The sequence below is a fragment of the Aplysia californica genome, unplaced genomic scaffold (genome assembly GCF_000002075.1).
Source record: "Aplysia californica isolate F4 #8 unplaced genomic scaffold, AplCal3.0 scaffold00013, whole genome shotgun sequence".
NCBI classification, from domain to species: Eukaryota; Metazoa; Mollusca; class Gastropoda; order Aplysiida; family Aplysiidae; genus Aplysia; species Aplysia californica.
Window position 1 is genome coordinate 317392 of NW_004797283.1, and position 6298 is coordinate 323689.

Below are 6298 nucleotides of genomic sequence, written 5' to 3' on the forward strand. Positions count from 1 at the left end.
CCGTGTGCAAGTTGCGCACGTTAAAGATCCCTTGGTGGTCTAAAATCGATAAGAGTAGGCTTCGGCCGCCACCCGGGCAAAATTCAAAATTTCCTACCAACTGAAAATATATTAGGTGTGTCCCGCGCGCTCATATGGCCTTATGCAGTTGCCAGCGCCGTAAAACACTTTACAAAAACAAACAAACAAGAGAGAGTAATGAAAGGCGCGACACTGAGACTTCAAATTCGACAAAGGCCAATACAACGTTCAGGGAGATTAAAAAACAATACGCCTATATCATCAAACGATATTTCAAAATATCAATGACAAGAAAGATCGAATAACAGCTACAATCAACTAGTTAACAAGAAGGTCTGAGACATTCTGAGGCGCGTTAGGAGGAATTCTAATACATGTATCGGCCTGATGTTGTCCGCGCTTCCGGTGGTGTCCACATTGTGAGCAATTGTAAAACATTAAATAAAAATTTGAAGATATTAGATCTATGTACAACACATGTGTCCAAGCTAGAGTTTTCTATTGTATATCGCGTGATGATTTTGGCGTATTCTTTTTTAATCACTCTGTATTTTATGGCATCCAGGCTGTACATGTATCTTTATTCATGACTGTGCGTCTTCTGAATAGGTTTTACAGGTCGCCTCAGAAATGCTCAGAGGTGCAACTGGTACTGCAGCACCTAAAAGAAGTTTGCATTACCTTTTTTCTTTAATACAGGACGTGTCTTTACGACCCCATCGACACAATTTAGGTCATTTAATATAGAAGGTGAGCTTCCTACCCTACCCTGTCTTTCAGGGCCAACCCAGGCTGAAAGGGAAACTATATTATCCCAGCAGAAAAACCGGGATACTCGATAAAAATGTCTACCCATTTGGGAATCGAACTCAGATCTCCTGCTGTCTCCAGTGAAGCGCCTAATCGCTACACCACAGACGCCGGTCTAAAGTACATTTTGCGTCCAGGTTACAACATGTGAAGTGAAAAGAGTAACTGCTTTTTAAAATATGACCATTCTCACGTCACTTTTCGGACAGCCCTCGAGAATGAGCGCCACATTTTTTTCTGTGGGTAACATTTCACAGAGATACGAAATGTCATAGCTCAGGGAAAATGTTATTGTTGTGACATGCTGAGACCTTGTTTCCGCTTCCAGTTGCAGGAGACTAGATCTAGATCTATACCAAGGTCATCAGAACTGTATTTCTTTTTAAACTACCAAATGCTCCCACAAGACACCATGTAGTTGCTCGCGAAGGCAGATTACTTGAGCGTTTACTCGGCGTGTGCCCGGTTACACGTAACGATAAATTGTACAAAAACAGGACGATCTTGCGATTATACGATAAATCGTTAGGTGTAACCACACAATTGTACAAATTTTGGACGATTGGACGATGGTTTGGAGACTCGATCGAGAAATCAAGCGCTGCTTGATATTTTCCGTGCGATCACAGTCAAATTTGAGGGAGATGCGCTGCGACGTGTGTAAAAATAATTACCGCAGGTAAAAACTGATTTCATATTCGGAATCAGCGTCGTGAACCTAATTTGGTGCGTTATTATTTTTTATTTTAGCAATTTTATTATTTAGTTGATCGTTAATGGTGAAGCTGTGCATCAAGGTCACTCGGTGCGTTGGACATCAGCAGTCAAGTCAAAGCTTCCGTTCTACACACAACACGGAAGGCCTACAGTATGGCCACCCTTTTCTAAAGACACTGTTCTGCTATATCACAATGTACAGGGGAAGGAGGGGGGGGGGGCTCCTGTGAGCGAGAGGTAGAGTTCACCTTTCAATCATTAGGTCCAGAGCTCGAAACCTTCACATAGAGAGCAGGCAAATCCCTGTCGTCGCAAAGAGACATGGTGGCTTATGACGAGGAATCTCCTCTATCGAAAGAAGTCTGGACGATAGATTGGAACGTGTAAACAGACAACATAGTTCGATAAAACGGACAGTTCTCCCGTATGACGAATCTGATAAAATTTATCGTTGCGTGTAACCGGGGCTTAAGAGCGTCTGTTGATAAAGCTCTCTCTCTCTCTCTCTCTCTCTCTCTCTCTCTCTCTCTCTCGGGGTGGCGTCTGTGGCCTAGTGATTAGGCTGCCAGACCCGTAATCAGTGTCAGCTCGTTCCAAGATTGTGTCCTTGGGAAAGACAGTAATGAGTAAATTCTCGTTTGGCTCTGTCCTTTCGGAAATGGACGTTAATCTCGGAGGTCGCGCCTCTCAAATAACCCAACAGTGTTGATAGGAGCGTTCAAACCAATCATTTCACCATTTTCTCTCTCTCTCAGGGTGAGCATGTCGTGGGCTCTATTACTCTTTTTCACTCCTCTCCACTCTCTTTTCCAACTCACTCTACTTATACCCCGCCCTCTCTTTCAACCTTGTACCCCCTATCCCCCCCCCCCCAAAAAAAACCCAACGTCCTCTCACCACCCCACCCCCCCCCCCCGAATCCATCTCACACTTCTCCTCATTTCATCCCCTCTCCTCCACATTAATAAACATATCTTACCGTTCCATCCTCTCCTCCTCGCATCCCTATATCTTTCTATCCTTTTTCGTCTTTAAAATCACCCTTTTCACACAAAAAAGAAACTGACTATATTTTTTATAACAGACCTTCCTACACCATCTTTCCCAGTAAGATCCTGCCGTACCTCAATTAAAAACTAAGTTTTTGTGTTATATTTGTTTTTTAAAGTTTTAACGGCACTTGCAACACAATTAAGTCATATATAAGTACCGACGTTTAGAGGTGTTACAAGAGAATAACAAACGCAAAAAGGAGGGGAGAAAAGGATGATACATGTAGATGTTTAAAAGGAAAAAGGGAGCGAACCACAGAGCATCCGCTAACAATTTTAATTTGTTTGTTGAGTAAAAAAAAGCACATCGACACAATGATGATCATTAAGTGCTGGGAAAAAGTAAGACAGACAGACAGAAACAACAGAGGGAAAGGGGGGGGGGGGGGGGTGCTCTCGCAGTTTAGAGGTTAAGGTGTTAGCCTCTCATTCAAAGGTCCCGAGTTCGAATCCGGGTAGCGACCGAAAAATTTTCTTTTCTTAAATTTTCTCCTTTCACCTCCTTTCCTGCTCTAGAAATGTTCTGCCGTCTTCTTTTGTCTCCACTTTCTTCCCTCACCTCTCTTGCCCCTTTCTCTGGGCTCCTGACTCCTTTAAAATTAAAAAAGAAAAAAAAAAAAGTTTCAGCTTCAGTTGGGTAAAAAGTTTTACATAGCTCGCAACTGCATAAGCACAAGGTCATATGGACTTGAAGACAGAGTTTAGGTACTCTGTATCCATGATGGAAGCCAAATGAAAATTTTAAAAAATATATTTATTATGAAAAAAGCGCACTGTATGAAAAAAGAAACATTATATTTTATTGTCTGCCTCAGTTAGCAGAAAAAGTGACAAAATAATAATAATAATACATAATTAGGATGGCTAGAAGTAGAAAAGAATTAATCAAGAACAAAAAACAAACATTTCCACAGGATGTCCATACTCTGAAAGAAGTAACACAACTCAACACAATACCACATCAGTATTGACACTGCTGCTAAAACAACAGAACTTCTAGCCCGTACAGTAACAGCTGATAAGGTTTATATGGCATCAACTTTGACTCAACTGCATGAGTCTCTCTCTCCCACATTAAAAAAAAACTCCCTTGAAAATTAAGAACTTACTTCTTGAGGCCTTAATTAAGAGAGTCAGCTTACAGTGAAATAAAAAGTAGACAAACCTGCATAAGAATTAAATAAATTAAGCATGTCATCAAAGGCTAAGTGTTATGAAGCGAAAATATGTAAGAAAAAAATCGATAAACAGAAATAGGTTTCTAAAATCAGATTACTGAGAGCCCAGATGAAAGTGTACATCATGATTTATGCCTCAGAAACACTGGTGAAACTGATGATACACAAAGCAGATGGCAATAGTTCTTAAAGAACTTTTCACTGCACAACAATCAAACAATCATGAAACTTGCGTTGGTTACATCACCGCATGACAAATTTTTACTAACCATTTCTGACAGACTAATCAACATTTTTGTTAATGAGCAAACAATTCATAACCAACACCTCAGAGCATTTTCACAACAAATTTGATCTTCAACGTGGAGAATCAACTTCTAAATAAATTAACCAGGTTCTGGCTAAACACGAAAATCAAATACAGTCAACGACAGATGAGTTGATGTTGTCAGGGGAGTACAAAACATGATCAACTCATCCAAAGTTCAGCTTTAACTGTTGGGATCTGTCTGTCTGTAAAGAAGTACAGGAGCTGGGATCCAAGAAAAAGATAAACTTAATCGAAGATCAACTCAAGCGAGTTCAACAAGTGAAGTTGAATGTACACATATTACTTTTTATATATCATATATGACATAATAATATGCCTATTAATGTAAATTAGGAAACTTATTGTACAACCACATATCTAAAGCACACATAATACAAACGACGCACAAATAATTATTTTCTACTAGACACAGTCAAATGTGAATGATCGTCTCTATTGTTTCTTCTATCCATACAAAAAAAAGGTAGAGTTTGCATGTGACACTTTACAAAAAATTTACAGCTTTTAGTATTTAGTTTCAGTAGAGGTTTTACCCCGCTTGCAACTGCATAAGGTCATATGAGCGCCAAGGGGTGGATGTCAACACTGGGAATTAGGCTTACTCTGCTCACCTCTCCAGCTTCAACAGCACAAATTCTGCTTCGACTATCAAGGCATCCCGGAAATAGTGGGTCACAAGAGTGTGACAAACATACAAAAGTAGAGGAAAATTAAGATAGGATTAGGATAGAATAAGCAGCAGTTCCCTGTTGCAGTTCCGGAACAGTTACAAGCAGGACATTGATGAATCAGCCCATTTACAATTCTACTGTGCATAAGAACATGTTAATGTCCCCCCTTTTGGAACGGCCTAAAGACACTTCAGCCAGTAGCACCGCCCCCGGGGGGTATATACAACTTAACAACTAAATCTTAACCTATACATTACAACAGTATCTTACACCTAAGCTGAATCATTTCTTTTCTTAACCCTCTAGCAACTGAACTTGATTAGTGTTTTTAAAATCCAGAAATTTGAAGTGGTACAGGGAAATATTTATCAAGTTGATAGGTCGCTTTTATTTTAAAAAGATTTGCAATGGGTTTATTTCTAGACAGCAAGGTCTAGTCTAGGTTCGTAAGAGTTGTACGGCACTTGCAACACAATAAGGTCATATAAGTGCCTAAGAATAGATGTGTAATAAGAGATTAACATATACAAAAAAGAAGGATGGTAGATAACGACGATAGATGTTTGACAGGAAAGAAAAAGCAAACCACTCCAGAGCATCCGCCAACAACCACAAAATCTAGTCTGATAGAGAACACTGAATTGTGATTCATAAAGGTGTACTTCTTTCAGAAATCATTATCTTAATTCAATGTGCCAAATATGGCACATACCATACTCGAGGGTTAAAAATGAGCTGAGTTTGTCATTTCAACTACCACTTTAAACTTTTGCACTGACAAGGGACTAAACACCAGTCCAACAGCTTGTCAGTCATGGTTTGGTAAAGCGTTCAAAATACCAAAAAAAAAAGAGCACAGAATCATCCTATTTAGTTCAGTTTTACGGCACTTGCAACACACACACACATATATATATATATATATATATATATATATATATATATATATATACAGTATATAGTTCATATAAGTGCCAAAGATTAGAGGTGTTACTAGAGAGTAATATACAAATAAAAGGAAGGGGAGAAATAAGGACAGTCATAGATTTTTTACAGGAAAGATGGAGTAAACGGCACCAGAGCACACGTCAACCACCCAGTAATCACCCAACCATAGCTCAATTCAGAATGAAAACCTGAAGCAAATTGTACAACAAGCAGTACATTTGCCCAGCTGTTCAAAAGTCGCAAGGATATTCCCAAACTTCACCAAGCTATTCTGATTTTGGGTTTGAACTGTGTATCAAACCAAAAGAAACTAAAACTGACTTCTCTTTAATTTCAGGCAATTACTGGTTAATCTGTCCATTGAAAGAGAAAAACTGATAAAATCATAAATGAGGAGGTGAAATATTCTTGTTATTTTATATGGAAGCTCTCTCAAAAGCCTACACACCTTCATAAATATCGCAACTTCAGTTTGTTGGTTAATTTCATAAATGTGGAATGTGTATGTACTTGAGGAAAACTACTTGTTCACACAATCATCTCATGATTCCAAGTCGTAAATCTGAATAA